The sequence below is a fragment of the Topomyia yanbarensis genome, unplaced genomic scaffold (assembly GCF_030247195.1).
Source record: "Topomyia yanbarensis strain Yona2022 unplaced genomic scaffold, ASM3024719v1 HiC_scaffold_463, whole genome shotgun sequence".
Lineage (NCBI taxonomy): Eukaryota > Metazoa > Arthropoda > Insecta > Diptera > Culicidae > Topomyia > Topomyia yanbarensis.
This window is the reverse complement of record NW_026683673.1, coordinates 10,776-25,000: the sequence shown is the minus strand read 5'-3', so window position 1 is coordinate 25,000 and position 14,225 is coordinate 10,776. Positions and strand designations below refer to the sequence as shown.

Below are 14,225 nucleotides of genomic sequence, written 5' to 3'. Positions count from 1 at the left end.
AAGCGCTCATCATCGGTTTCATGGCAGCGAGGTGAGCAGACAAAAGAAGGCATCGTTTTTTCAGCAAGGTCGCTGTGGGCAAAAATTCCGCGAATTGCGAGGAATAAACCACCGAAGGGACAGTACCCGTGCTGAATTAGGCCGTTTTCCCATACATTGCAGCTATTGAATTTAATACCCGGTCAAAACGATGGCATTTCTGCACTCGTAAGTGTTTTTTCCAATACAAATAGGTTAGCGATCTGAGAGGTTATTTAAAGTGCATTTTGCCAACTGGTTTCTGTTTTTAAAAATAATCAAAATTTCTAATGGGAATGGGATAGAAAATGAAAAGAGAAAAAAATACGGAAAATCCTTCTAGTCCAGTTTTTATTTTTTTATTTACCAGGCTTCAAAAAAATTTAATTCACCAGCGACGGTTACTCCCGTAGAAACGGCTGCACTGCAGTTTTGAGCTCGCGGTAGCTACAAAAATTCTAACTAGCGGCTCCTGAAGAAAAACAAACTGCATGCGAAATTGGAGAAACAGCTTCCTCCACGGAAGATGCAGAGGAATTCAAGTAAGTCGAAATATTTAGTATCATCTGTAAAATTATTCATGGTTAATCTTTTAGCATGGCGGATGCAAGTTTGCAATTGAAAATTATTCGCAAAGTTCTGGTAGAATCAAAACTTGATCTGGAGGTGCAGCGATAGGATCCTTCTTTGCCGCTATACTCAGTTAAAACTTTAGAAGCTTTACGCCTGAAGCCGGAACTGCTTCAGGGAGTCTGTGTTTCAACGCCCATTCCAAGATTCAGGAGACGGCTCTACATACTCTGTTGGCCGATCCGCCACAGAACATGATCGCCCAGTCAGTCGGTAACAGAAAAAACCAATGCTTTCGTGCTGGCAGTTCTCAGTTGAGTCGATCCGTTAAAAAACTCCGCAGGTGATGTGCCTTTCCCCCCGCATGAACTGGCAATTCAGAAGGGGGAAGTAGCTGCCAAAATGGCAAAGTTTTGTCCGGAAATCAAACATCGTTCGCCGTTCGCGGTGGAGAGATCGTCAAAAGTGCGAAGCTGATCATCAGAATACCCGGCAAGCTGATGGGCTGCAATATAAAGTTCCGGGCTTTCGACATTAAGAAGATTGCCGTTTTTGTACTGATTTTTGCATGTTATGATTCATCCGGATACACAAGCAACTGTCGTCGTCTTGCCAGATGATGTTCTCGGTCACATACGAGCGGGAAGTGATTGAGTACGCCGTAACCAATCCCATCGTGATTTGGCTGGCGCGGGAGCAAGAATCACTCGATAACACCAAAAAGTACTACGTCATATGCCACTACCAGGACGAGAAATATCAAGCAATTTCGAACACGTGATTACCGTCGGACAAGCGATCATTTTCAGTCATGAGTGTAGGACAGTGGGGAATGAGGCGCCGGTAAACAAACAATTAAATGCAATAGTTTCAGTACAAACATGTCATGTTTCAACATAGTCCCAAACCCCCACATGTCAAATTGTTACATTTTGTCATCCCCTCTAAAAGAGTTACATAATTTATTAACGGTCCCTAAATTTATGTATTTCAATAGCAGCATATACTGATCATGAATATGTATCGAAGAAGGTGTTTTATTTAAAAAATTTCAAAACCCTCCGCCAATGGTAGGGTAATGAGCCTCTGTTGGTCTTATTAGGAAGGAGCCGCACTGGTTCGTTATTCACTCTGCCTTCAACCAATGGAATGTCTAAAAATTGGCATCAATATCTTTGCTTTGCTCTCAAGTTTTTCGTATGTAATAACGGCATTCAATTAGCAAAGGACTGGATATTGATCTAGTTCCTTAGAATTTTTCAGACAGCTCTATGCGCAAACGATTTCTTTAATGTCCTGTATTTCGAGCATTTTTCGAGATAATGATAATTTAGAAGAGTGATGTCTGCGACAAAGTTTTTCAGCACGTTAAGGACTGTCTCATGGTACATAGAATTGCTTGATTTACTACCACCACAGAGAACAGACATCAATGTTCCAACAAATAAATTAATAATATTCGTGTAAGCAGCAAACGAATATCCGTTAACATACTTGCATTGCGTTACTAGCTTATCCCAACCTTTAGGACAATCACAGACTATCAAACATAACACTCGAAGACAATAGTGTTATGCCTGTTTGTCTGTGATGGTTTAATTATGTATATCATATTGAAATCTGATTTTCTTCCTTAGAAAAATCCTTTATTTTTGTTCTATTGCGATAGCCTATAAGGTAGAGGAGCCGTTATTCATCTCATTAGTCAGGATGTCACACTTTTTCGATTGTAACTCGGCTTACAGTGATTGGATTGCGCTTAAATAGGTATCAACATGCTTGCTTCGTTCTTAAGAAGCAGTGACATAAAAAATCTGGTTTGGAAAATGTAAAATACTCGCGTTTGAGCGAAAGTCGAGTACAACGAACCCTTATTCATCCTATCATTTGACCTAATGCGTTGAATAGAGGGAGCAGACACTGTTCTAACTGTATTCAAATGGGTGGGATGAATATAGGAGCTAAGATGAATAAGGGCACAGTAACCCTCGGTGAACACTGAAACATAACGTGAATTATGCAATGTATGACCTCCGATCGGCCTGTTTTCGGTAGAATTATGTTTAGTATGCCTGAAAATGACAAATAAAGCTTCTGAATGTAACAGCAGAAAACGCATTTTAAAAGTAGACTCGCAACACAAAAGTTTTTATGTTAGTAAAATATTGAATAGTGATATAATTATTATTCTGAGAAACCAATGAAATATTATTTTATCATTAGCTTGAAATACCAAAAATTTTCATATTCCAAAAGCTGCACATACAGAGTAGATATGGGCGAAACAGTTCACTTCGAAGAACCATTCCCGACTGAACAGTTCTGTAAAAAGAACTAGTTCAGATGAACCGTTCTTCCGTTCAGCTGATATTTTACTTGTATCTAGCGAATGTCTCTCAAAACATTCGATTCTTGGAGAGGAACCAAACAGATGCTGCCCAAACTATTATACCCCTGTATGCTTAACAAGTTCATCAAGGGTAGCGATTTCTTCATGATGTATAACTAGAGAAATAGAGAATATGATGAGTCGTTCGCTTGTGAGTCGTTCTTCGCCGGTTCCATTCTGGGAGAGCACAGAGAGCGGTTTGTGGGACGGCAAGTCGGTTCATTTTCATTCGTTCGCCTAAAAATCGGTCCGAGAAATTCGTCAAACGGCTTTGGGTCAGGTTCAGTTCATTCGCTTTGAAGAGAATTGAGAACTACCGTTCTTTTAAAAAGAACTTCCGTTCGCTCATTCTCTTCGAAGAACCAGTTCACTTGAACCGTTCGCGAACGAATGGCCCATCTCTAATACAGAGCATGAAATGTACTGAATTCGTGTAATATTTTTATTTTTTTCATTTCCTGCCTTGGGCTGATGCTTCGGAGGGTCGCTAATAGGAACAATTTTATATGTCAATAGGATCATAGCACTAGCCATGTGGCTAAGCAAAGCTGCGAACAATAATGTCCAATTTTGCTACAAAATGTAATATCGCGGGTATTATAAATTTGATTTGTTTTATTCATTTGGTTATTATAATAGGGTAAAGAGCCTATTTTCTCATTTGAAACTGTTTATAACTAATTGGAATATAATTAAATTTTATTTTTTAATTCTAATGCAACACCAGCTTAAACATTTTGTCTCCATTGTATTGTGAAAAGCAATAGTTCACGAACTGGTTTATACCGCAGGTAGGGTAGCGAATTCTTCCTTGAATCTGTCCTTTACATGTATATCCTTGGTATGCGTTGGCGTATATGCTTACAAAATGGTACCAGTAATAAAAAAGGAAGTAAAGAAAAATGCATATACAAATTCAAAAAATCATACTTATACATATTGGCTCGCTCTTCATCGTAACTGAATATTGCGATTTTTTTCTTAAATCTACATTGCGACTTTTCAGCCATGCGCCACAAGGCCGTACGTTGAATTACGCGCCCATCTAATTTGCATCAGTGCGAGATAGACAATACTCGTATAAGCAAATTTTTAGATGTAAGAAAGTTTGCAAGTTTATGTTTAGTTTTGGTACCTCGAATTTAACTGCCTTTAGCGCGTTTAGAATCGTGCTAGCACCGGCAAGTGCCCTCTAGCTGTTATAATATCTAGTCCCATTCTAGCAACCAGACTATTTGTCGCATGGCAGTGCATGTGTTCGGCTTCGTAACTATTTTTGTTCCATTTTCTTATACAGCCGCTCTCTCGTATGTTCATGTGTTCGGTTAGGGTTGCACTTGTGTTTCTTTCCAGTTTGTACATGATGGTGCATCCATAGGTTCCGCTGCCGTTCAGGGGAAATGTCGGTATCGCAATTGTATTGATGTTGAAATCGATGTATCCGAACATGTTTGGCTGAGTTTAATGGTGAAATCGATTTCCATAGAGCTCGCATCTTTGCAGCTGCGTGGAATCAATAGGTTAAGTATAGGGCAGATGTGAGTTACTTTTCGGTTCCTTACTTTTTCTTGCTGAAAACAAAATAAAAACAAACAAGCGAACAATAAAATAATAGACGAATATTAGAAAACGTTTGTTCCAGAACACGTAGAAACTGAAAGTACTCCGGAGCAAACAGGGAAAAAATCGAACCTGTATTCTCTTCTCATTTTTCTTCTTCGTGTAGCAGACCGGAATAAAAAAGAGCAAGTATTTGTTGCTCCGAAACACTTCCGTGTACTGGAACAAACCTTTTGAGTAAGACACAAGAGGCGGAGGAGGTTTATCAGCTCAACCCAGTAAGTTCAGTCCAAAAATTAACCGGAATTTTGGCTAAATCTAGTTAGCGTCCGACTCCCGTTATACAACTGATTCTCATTACAATCGGCTGTCACTGGAGCCGGATACTAGCTAGAGCTAGCCAAAATTTCAGCTAAATTTTACTGAGAACATTTGTCCCGGAACTACGTCAATAAAAATTTTAATATGAATGCATCGTTAGGTTCCTTCTTCACAAAAATTTTGCCATACACGGTAAGTTCGTACAACCTCTCACACGAATGTGTTTTCCAATATCACCAGTATGGTAAATACATGACCGCAAATATTATACCGGAAAGGCAATTCGTACTACACTCGGCTAGGAACTTCTCAAAAGAAAAGCAAGGATTCACTTGTGTAAACCTACTTCTGATGAAGAGCGAAACGTTAGCACACACATGCATTCGGTTAAGACAGATTCTCAGCCAATATTGTTGTGCTCTTGTGTGGGCGCTCACTAATGTGAAATATGATGTAACCGTGCATCAAACTTCCTGCAAAACCTCAGACATCATAACTGTAACCATTCTCCGGGATATACTCGGGCGTGTTTGCCAGGAAGACACCTGGAGAAACCGTTTAGCAACTCACAAGCTTGTTTTATGTACACCGTTTTTCAATTTTAAAATATCAACATGAAAAATAAATAAACAAACAACAGCTGATAACGATTTTCAGCTGTCAAAAGCGACTTCTAACGGCAAACGCACAGACTAGTTTTCGCGAGCAAATGTCAAAATTCCGCACGGAAGAAGGAAAAATATTTCGCGACCTCATTTCGCAAGAGGTGCATACTTAGCTTAAGAGAAATATGGCAAATATAGGTTTTTCAAAAGAAATTTCCAGTAATTTTGCACCAATGTGTTATTGAGATTTTTATAATAGCTACAAGAAAACACAATACAGTAAGATTCCGTTTTTGGCATGCTCTATTTTTGGCAACAAAAAAGTTTCGTTATTGGCAACATTATTTTTGTTCATAGTAAATCTTTTTAAAAATGCTCAATAATCATTTTGTTGTAATAATGGATATCGCTTTTGACTTTATTTCCAAACATATTTACTATGTTTTATCCTATTTTGCGAACTGTAAATAACAAACTTGTCAAGTGATATAATAAAACTTGCGTCATACTTTTAAGTGGATAAAATTGGTTTTCATTTCAATAAATAATATCGATGATATCGCCAAATCTATTTCATTCTCCAATGGTCACTAACTAAACAATTCACTCAGTTGTAGCTTATTTTTTGTCATACCAACATTCCGGCCTCCGTGCATCATTGATCAAAGCAATCTGCTGAATGACAGCGATTTCATGTTTGAAATTTTCGGACGATCTAACAACAATTTCAATCTACGCACTACAAGCAGTATCCTAATAGTCCATAGTCTATTTAATGAAAAAAACATCCTCAATTTAACCACCTGGTCGTCCCACGCCTCCACCCGAATTCGTGTTTAACGAGCAATAAATCTGTTATGATTCTCTCGGTATTTTTATGGTTCTACATTTTTCCCCCCACGCGCTCCTGTTTTGCCCCAACCAACGCAGCGATTTTTCTGCCAGTGTCATTTTTTTTCGCATGGTAGCCCGTGTCCGCCCTATCAATCGCCATCCATCTATGAATGATTCGTCGACTAACCTGGTCACGGTCCGCCAAACGTTTCACCAGATAAGCGGGGAGGAACTTGCAGGTTTTTTTTTATATTAATTCCCCGTATTTTTTGTTTTGTTTCAACTGCACCCAGCACAAATAACTTTCCGGTCTCCATTTTTATTTCGTTGCACCAGCCACCCGGCGACGACTGACCCAACGCCACACCGACCGACACTCGATACTCGAATGGGATTTTTTACACCCGTTCGTTTGTTTGATTTGGTCGTTATTATTTTTTCCACCCGTGCTTAAAGAGTGTGCTTCTGCAGCGCTTGAATGGTTGTCTAGTTGTGTTTGGATTTTTCAATAGCTCAAACCGAAAGTACACTTGTGATAAAAGAGTGGAATTCAATGATCGGTTGGAAATTTATTCTGTCTATTCTAATCGATTATAACGCACTCTAATAAAACAGAATACCTGAATCGTTGGAAAACTTTTCCCTCGATATCCTCTCAACTATCTGCGAAATCGCTAGTTTCCTTTTGAAGATTACTGACTACAACTTAATCCCTGTAATCAAAAGTACCCATTTGTCTCCCCCACCTTAAGAAGTAAGTGAGCGCAATCCGTTTTTGTTAGGGGTAACCCAGCAGAACGGCAGACTACCTCTTCGAACGCTGCTGCTTTGTTATTTGTTGGTGTGTGCAGACCGCGCGTCACCGCCTACTCTGCTCTTGCATCGAGCACAGGACGACAGAAGCAACAAAAAGCGAACGAAACACAGAGCAACTTTTTCAGCACTGCCGAACGACTCTCTGGTCTCTCTCTCTCTGTCGTACAATAGGCCTGTAAATTTTCCTTAATTACGTTGTTATATACAAATTAATTAAATTATTCATCTTGCACTTTTGCACTCCATGGTTCTTCTCGCACAGAGGCTTAGTTCACTCTCTGCAGCAGGTGCTGCCTGCCCGCAGTGCTTCTTCAAACAACACAGCAAGCGAGGTGTGTGTGTGTATAATGTGAAGTGAGTAGGGGTCCTTGCTTTGTTTTGTTACACCTTCCCCCCGCTTCGTGTTCGCCTACGCGCCCTTGCCAAGTGGAGAGGCTTTTCATTTTGTTGCACCTACCCGGAGCAGCAAAGTAGGCGCAAAGGTTGTGGCGGGTGAGTGTGTATGCTTTTATGTTTACCGCACGGAATGCACAAAAAGCGCTGCTGCTGCCACATCATAGTGACGGTGTTGCAGTTTGTGTGCTTGAGTGTGTGTGTTTGTGTATGGGGGCTGGATGTGAAAAAAAAGTTATAGTTGCTTGCTAAATTTTGGCTGGGAAAGTGCATTCCTCGTTGTTTGTTGGTTTCCCCTCTATTTTGTAAGTTGGAAATGGGTGCAACTTTACAATCCGTTCGGGAAAAAAGAGAGTTTTTTTCGGTCTGCTGCAGAAGTAGGTCAAAGGGTTAAGGAGGAGGCGTCGTTAGTTGGAGCAATATTTATATTTCATTCATTTTGTCTTTCGTTTAGTTTGCATTTAACTGATTCTGTGTTCTTTTTTCTTCTTGCAGGTAAATTCTGACTGTCTTCTCGTATATTCATTGCGGGTGTTAGCTTTTGGTAAGTTTGTTATGAACCCCTTTGCAGTGCAGTTGCACCTTCGTCCTTGTCAAGTAACTACAAGAGTCTTTCAATTTATTTCGAACAACACAGACATTTATACCCGTCGAAACAAAGGCTAGTTGAGAAGGGGGATGTTTTGAATTTACGAGCTACTATCGGTGCAATCATGTTATTCATTTCCGTAGAACATTGACGTCCCAGTTTCGTCCATATTGAATTTGTTTTAGTTTTCTGTATCAATTTTGTCAGTTATCATGGGGTTGACAAAATCGTTACATCCGTATTTCAACTACTATCAGTTACCCATGGCTTGTATTATTCACTATGGAGCGACATGAACAGGGAGAGTGAAAATGCCAATTCCAGAAGGATTAACCATCGAAACGTTCAATTCATTCATTTATAAGCCATAAACGGTTAGATAATGAAAGAGAACAGGTTATATTCGATACCTGAAAAAACACGTTTAATAATTTTGAATCTTGCTAAACCATATAGGACTGTTTATTTATTGAAAAAGACAAATTTACAAGGAAAGGCTGCATCTTCAAAGCATATTAATACGCAGACCGTGGTGTAAAAATCCGTTAATTCAACTGAGCAGATAAAACATGTCTGAAGTCGCTACCGCTACTTCTGTCTGCACTACAGGATAAAACATATCTGCGACTAAACCAGGCTAATGAAACTATAACAGGTTAGTAGAACATTGGAAAACACAGTTCATGCTTCAAAGAAGGAAAAATAAATTTCCTTCGTGTCTCATCATGTAACCATAAATCTACTTCATGAAAAGATTTCCATGATGAAACACTGATGCCCGCTAACCGCTACAGGTCTCTTTGGATGTCAGTAAATATTGTCATCTTGAATTCTGAAAGCGGTGCAAAAGCTTCATGCTGACAAAATTTTTTTTTTTTAACTTGCCAATTTTAAAATTGGGGATTTTCAGAAAACATTTTTCTTTCAATTGACATTTCATGCATACGAATTCTTTACTGTTGCCCTCGGGGGTTAAGAAGCTAATTTTGTTTTTAAATCTAATGGCATTCAGCCTAATGGACCCATTCGGTCTTAAGGTTCGAAATTTCTGGGTCTGGTTGTGCAAAATTCAATTTTTCGACTGGAGTTTAGTCGCGTTTATGGTGTTTTTTTTTTTGAATGTTCGGGTTTGCCTCGGATTCGGGTTGTATTTTACTGAGTAGAAAAAAAAACAACATGCTCCCATCACGTTCTTTCAAATTGATTATTATTGGTATCCTTTCTTTAGGTCGTATCCCAGGAAATTTTTAGAACCGCAATTCGAATCCTGTACTTTTGCTACCATTACCAATGTATACAGGGGTCTTGGTTTTAACGTTATCATGTTCGCCTTCGTGTTACATGTTGTTTTTTGTAATGAAGTTTTCTACTTCGACTAAACTTCTTAACGTACAGTACGTACCAGTACAGAATTACGGACGTGGTTTAGTTGTACACTTGAGTCAAGCTCTATTTTCACTTTAGTAGCTTCGCCATTTTCACTTACATCGCTTCATCTCGTAGGCTACAGGTCTAATATGAGTAAATCGAAGTTATTTTGTCCTGTATTACTGGCACATATATTTTCTGTAACTCGCTCATTTGATTACACAGTTGGAGGTAACGATACCCAAGCAAACGAAAATCCCATAATTCCTCCATGCTCATGGTCCAAATTCACCCCCATTTTATGGTGTTTTGATAGTGTTGGAGATGGGTTCAACCTACGTAAACACCATCACCATGGTCCGGAAGATCCCATATATAACCATATTTTGGCGCATTCATGGATTTTTGAGACCGTGTTATGGTGTTTTGATGGTTGAAAAATTTGGCGCAGGTCAATGGTTGTGTAATGTTTGAACTCATAAGAATTTGTTCAGGTACAGTATTGTTCGTGCAGTGGTATAAGCAACAAAGTGGTACCTAGAATTGTTTCTTTACTTTACTGATAGTTTTTGCTTTTTGTACTGTGCAGAATAGGAAGCTAAACTTGGATATCGTTCCCGAAGGTAGGATTACCACAAAGTACTACCTCCAATAGTGATTTGTAGTATATGAGTTTGTCACGTTAGTATTGATAACAGTGAACGACGAGTGAATGGCTAATGACTCAAGATTTTTTATGAATGTTGAAGTGGTATAGGAGCTTTCATCATATTTTCTGACTCAATGGATTTTTTTAGTTGCATCAAAAAATATTAATTATGCAAATTTCACAAGAAGGACGGGTTCAAGAGATTTTTTTTATTGTCTTTTGGACAAATGAGATGTAGGGGATAGTTTGAACGTTGTTTAAGATATTCATGGTACTGACTACGAAGACATGATATAGAGAAAAACGTGTGTAAAGTGTGTGATTCGGTTGCAGATAAAAACGGTTCAATTCATAGTTGTTTGTCTCCATAACCAATAGTCTGACTTGACGGAAGTTTTCAAAGAATTTACTTGAAATATTTAAAAAAAGGCTGAATATTTGACATTAATTTAATGGGGTCCTCAACTTTGGGTTCGACAATTCTAATTGAGCTTCACCATATTTGCCCACGCGAAGTTTTATACCATCAGCTGAAACATTGTCTATTGCTAGAATTTCTGCACACAGCTTTGAATATGTATTCAAATTATGCAAAAGTAAAAAATGATTTTTTTCAAGATAAAAGAAACACCAAAAACATCTATCTCCTGTCATTACACATCATCACAAAACACAAAGCTCCCCTCCCCACATAATTCCATGTCATTTATGGATGGACCCTTATTCCTTTCCTTATGAATGAAAAACATCGCCTTATTCCTAATTATATTAATTTTTATAGCATGAAGCTTACTGGAAGCTAATTTTTTAACATTTAGGTTCATGCTTCCAGTTAAACTATTAAAAACAATATTTCTCTCCTTCTTTCCAACATGAGCTGCACGCCAAAGGGCTTAGAACTGATGTTTAAAAAGCTTTTTCAAGGATGGTGGCTTTCGACTAATTGATCTAGAACCAGCTGAATGGTTTATGCCTAGAGCGATGCGGAATAGCCAATTGACTGATGCAAAGTTGACACACTTTCCGAATCTACAATGGACCGACAAGGCCTACTACACAGTAATGTGGAACTCACAATTCTATTAAATTGTATCCAATAAAAATGGGGGTTTGAATACAAAAAGACGCTACCACATATCGTTAAAAATGTCGATTCCTAAAAGTTTAGTAAATGTTTCCAAAATAAAAAAAAATTGAAAGAAAATCTCAAAAATATTTAGTAAAGGGTTAGGAAACTATTTCAAAATGGTAGCTGTAATAAAATCAGTAATTCAAATGAAGTAGTCGCTTCGGAATATTTTGTTTTCAATCTCCATCGAAGCTATTAATCTCAAAACCAGAGTGATACTCAATAAATCCATTTGAGAGCGGCTGAAGCAGCGTGACTACCTATATCATTACCACATTTCCGCTAAGACGTGAAAGTGCCAGCTCTTCAGTGCAATTCCGCGAGAGCTCCAATACGGGCACCACGGGAACGCATCATCGTTTTCCTCCATCAACGCAAGTTAATGAATCCTATATACACAGCTCTACTGCTCTTAGCAGTCGGTTTTCGCTCAGCCCCGTCCCGCCGCACCATGTAGTGCCACTCCATGTTAAGCTGCGAACGCTACAACATGTGCGCGCCACATGAACTCTCGGCAATGAGCCTTTTGCAGCAAATCTGAACGTCCTACACGCGAACGCACACGTGCACTTCGCTAACAATGCTGCTTCAATACTGAATTAGTGTAGTACTTCGCTCCGGTTACGGCATCTCGCGACTTCCACGAATGCACCCACTTTCGTCCCAGCAGGAGTGCCGACAAAGAAACTGATCTAGCGCTAGGGTGGTACTCTCAACGAAATTTCCCCCGCATTCAGGCAACTCGAGCCCTCTGCCAGCATATAATTATAAAATTGCTATTGCCGCCACCTGTTAGGCAGCTTCGTGTCGCCACGGTGTTGGAGCTTGGCAGCGTAATAGACACACACACACACGAAACATCTCAGTTTATTGGTTCAGTTTACTCTCGGCGCTTCAGCCTGAATGTATGTACATGTATGTCTATTTGCCTGTTGGAACAAAGCGACAAGCGAGCATCGTTTACTGACATGTGGTGAAATTATTAAATATGACGCAGATCTTTGTCTCGCACCGGCGGCACTGCTATGGAACGTCACGTTCTGCGGTGTTACGTTTACACTCCCGGTTGCAGAACGGCAGGATATGTTTAGCGACCACCGGCCGAGAGATAGGTGGATTGTTATGCGAAGGCTAAACCAAGGGCCACTAGATGGCATAATAATTACGTAAACGCATTCTATCCCTGAACGAAGCTTGGTTGGCGTAGAACGGTTCACTGGCAACAACAACAATCTCTAATAGACTGGACGGAGTGTATTTACTGCGTCACCTAGGCGGACGGCACAGTTCAGTGTAATATAATCGTACGTTAGTTTTGCGATGTTATCTTCGCTCATATTAGGTGGTACATTCGTATCAGATAACTGGTGGACTTGCTTTTCGTTGTATAATACACTCAGGTTTTTTTTTTACGCGGGGGATACGAGCCGCGTAAATGAAAACCGCGTAAATTTCAAAATCCGCGTAAATGAAAACCGCGTAAATTTCAAAATCCGCGTTAATGAAAACCGCGTAAATTTCAAAATCCGCGTAAATGAAAACCGCGTAAATTTCAAAATCCGCGTAAATGAAGACCACTTAAATTTAAGAATCCGCGATAAAGGGAACCTCATTGATGGATACCGCGTAAATTTCAAAATCCGCGTAAATGAAAACCGCGTAAATTTCAAAAACCGCGTAAATGAAAACCGCGTAAATTTCGAAAACCGCGTAAATGAAAACCGCGTAAATTTCAAAATCCGCGTAAATGAAAACCGCGTAAATTTCAAAATCCGCGTAAAAAAACCGCGTAAAAAAATACCGCGCAAAAAAAACCGCGTAAAAAAAAACTTGAGTGTATATGTGCAAATTGTAACATATAACAATTCCAACAGACGGTGTTAACTGTTCACTACCCAATACTATGTGAACAGTGGACCGTTTGAACTCATTTATGGGTGGAAAAAATTCTGAAAATAAAAATGCAATTCAATATTAAAAATTTCAAAGCAAAAGCAGATACACTTATCAACGGGTATTTGATAAAATAAACATTTCCTTGCAGTTTGGAAAAAAACACCTGTCGTCGAAAAGAAAATTAAAATTTACTTGATTAAATTGGTTTAATTTGTACCCATATTATTACAACCAAATTCGCATGATAAAAATAATTTATTTGAGTTTAAGCAACATGACACACCTATGAAAACCAGATTGCTGCATGTCGCCGATTCCCGTTGTTGAGAGCGTTATTAGTAGTTTGCATCAAGTTCTGATAGAAGGTCTTATTTCTACTTTGTCAGTTTGCCATCTTCTCTTTCAACCACGTGTTCTTGGTTATTCTGCGTCTTGGGCTATCGCGTTGAATGGTTTCAGTCCTGAATGCCGCGAGTGATGGAACTGGATAAAAGCTTACGCACAGAGTAAATTTCTACAACTAGCGAATTCTCGTTCGAGTAGCTTAATATTTGCAGTGGACTACCGCTGTATACATGGTGGCACAAATATGAGTAACGAGTCGATAAGTCGTGTTCACAGTTTGGACCTCTGTGCGGCGGCCAAGGCGGCTGCCATATACTGATGCGGTGAATTCGAAACGTTATACTCAACATATCAAAATAGATATTGTGCCAAAGGGTTTTCATCCATGTTTCGTCTTAGTGAGGAATATAATAAAATAAATAAATTGCAAATAGTGTAAAAAATAATTTGGTTCTGAAACAGTACTTTGAAAGGAAGTGAAAAATTCAAAAGCATGATTTAACACAGTGGTAATAAGTACACAAACAGGAAAGAATTCAATTTTCCCATTTGGAGCGGAATGAAATTTGTATAAAGCAACTTTTCTTAGGGGCGTTTATGATTTGCTTTTTTTAAACAAATCAATTTTTTCTTTTTTTCATTGGAAAATTGACATCTTTGGAACCGTTTGAAGGCAAGTAAAAACTTTGAAATGCAGTTTATAATTTTTTGTTTTATATCAAATGTTATGTGTCATCCCGTAA

The 14,225-nt window shown here is 38.9% G+C and overlaps 2 long non-coding RNA genes across 2 annotated transcripts; one reads left to right on the top strand and one right to left on the bottom strand.

Annotated features, from left to right (window-relative positions):
• The first annotated feature begins 7 nt into the window (after window positions 1-7).
• LOC131695591 (uncharacterized) lies at window positions 8-2,834 on the top strand. The gene is made up of 3 exons (XR_009306674.1): window positions 8-207; window positions 389-560; window positions 615-2,834. It is a non-coding gene; the product is annotated as an uncharacterized LOC131695591 (long non-coding RNA).
• A 553-nt stretch (window positions 2,835-3,387) lies between these two features.
• Window positions 3,388-5,609, bottom strand: LOC131695590 (uncharacterized). The gene is made up of 3 exons (XR_009306673.1): window positions 5,205-5,609; window positions 3,908-4,548; window positions 3,388-3,837 (listed from the first exon to the last, which is right to left on the bottom strand). It is a non-coding gene; the product is annotated as an uncharacterized LOC131695590 (long non-coding RNA).
• Between the last annotated feature and the right edge of the window lie 8,616 nt (window positions 5,610-14,225).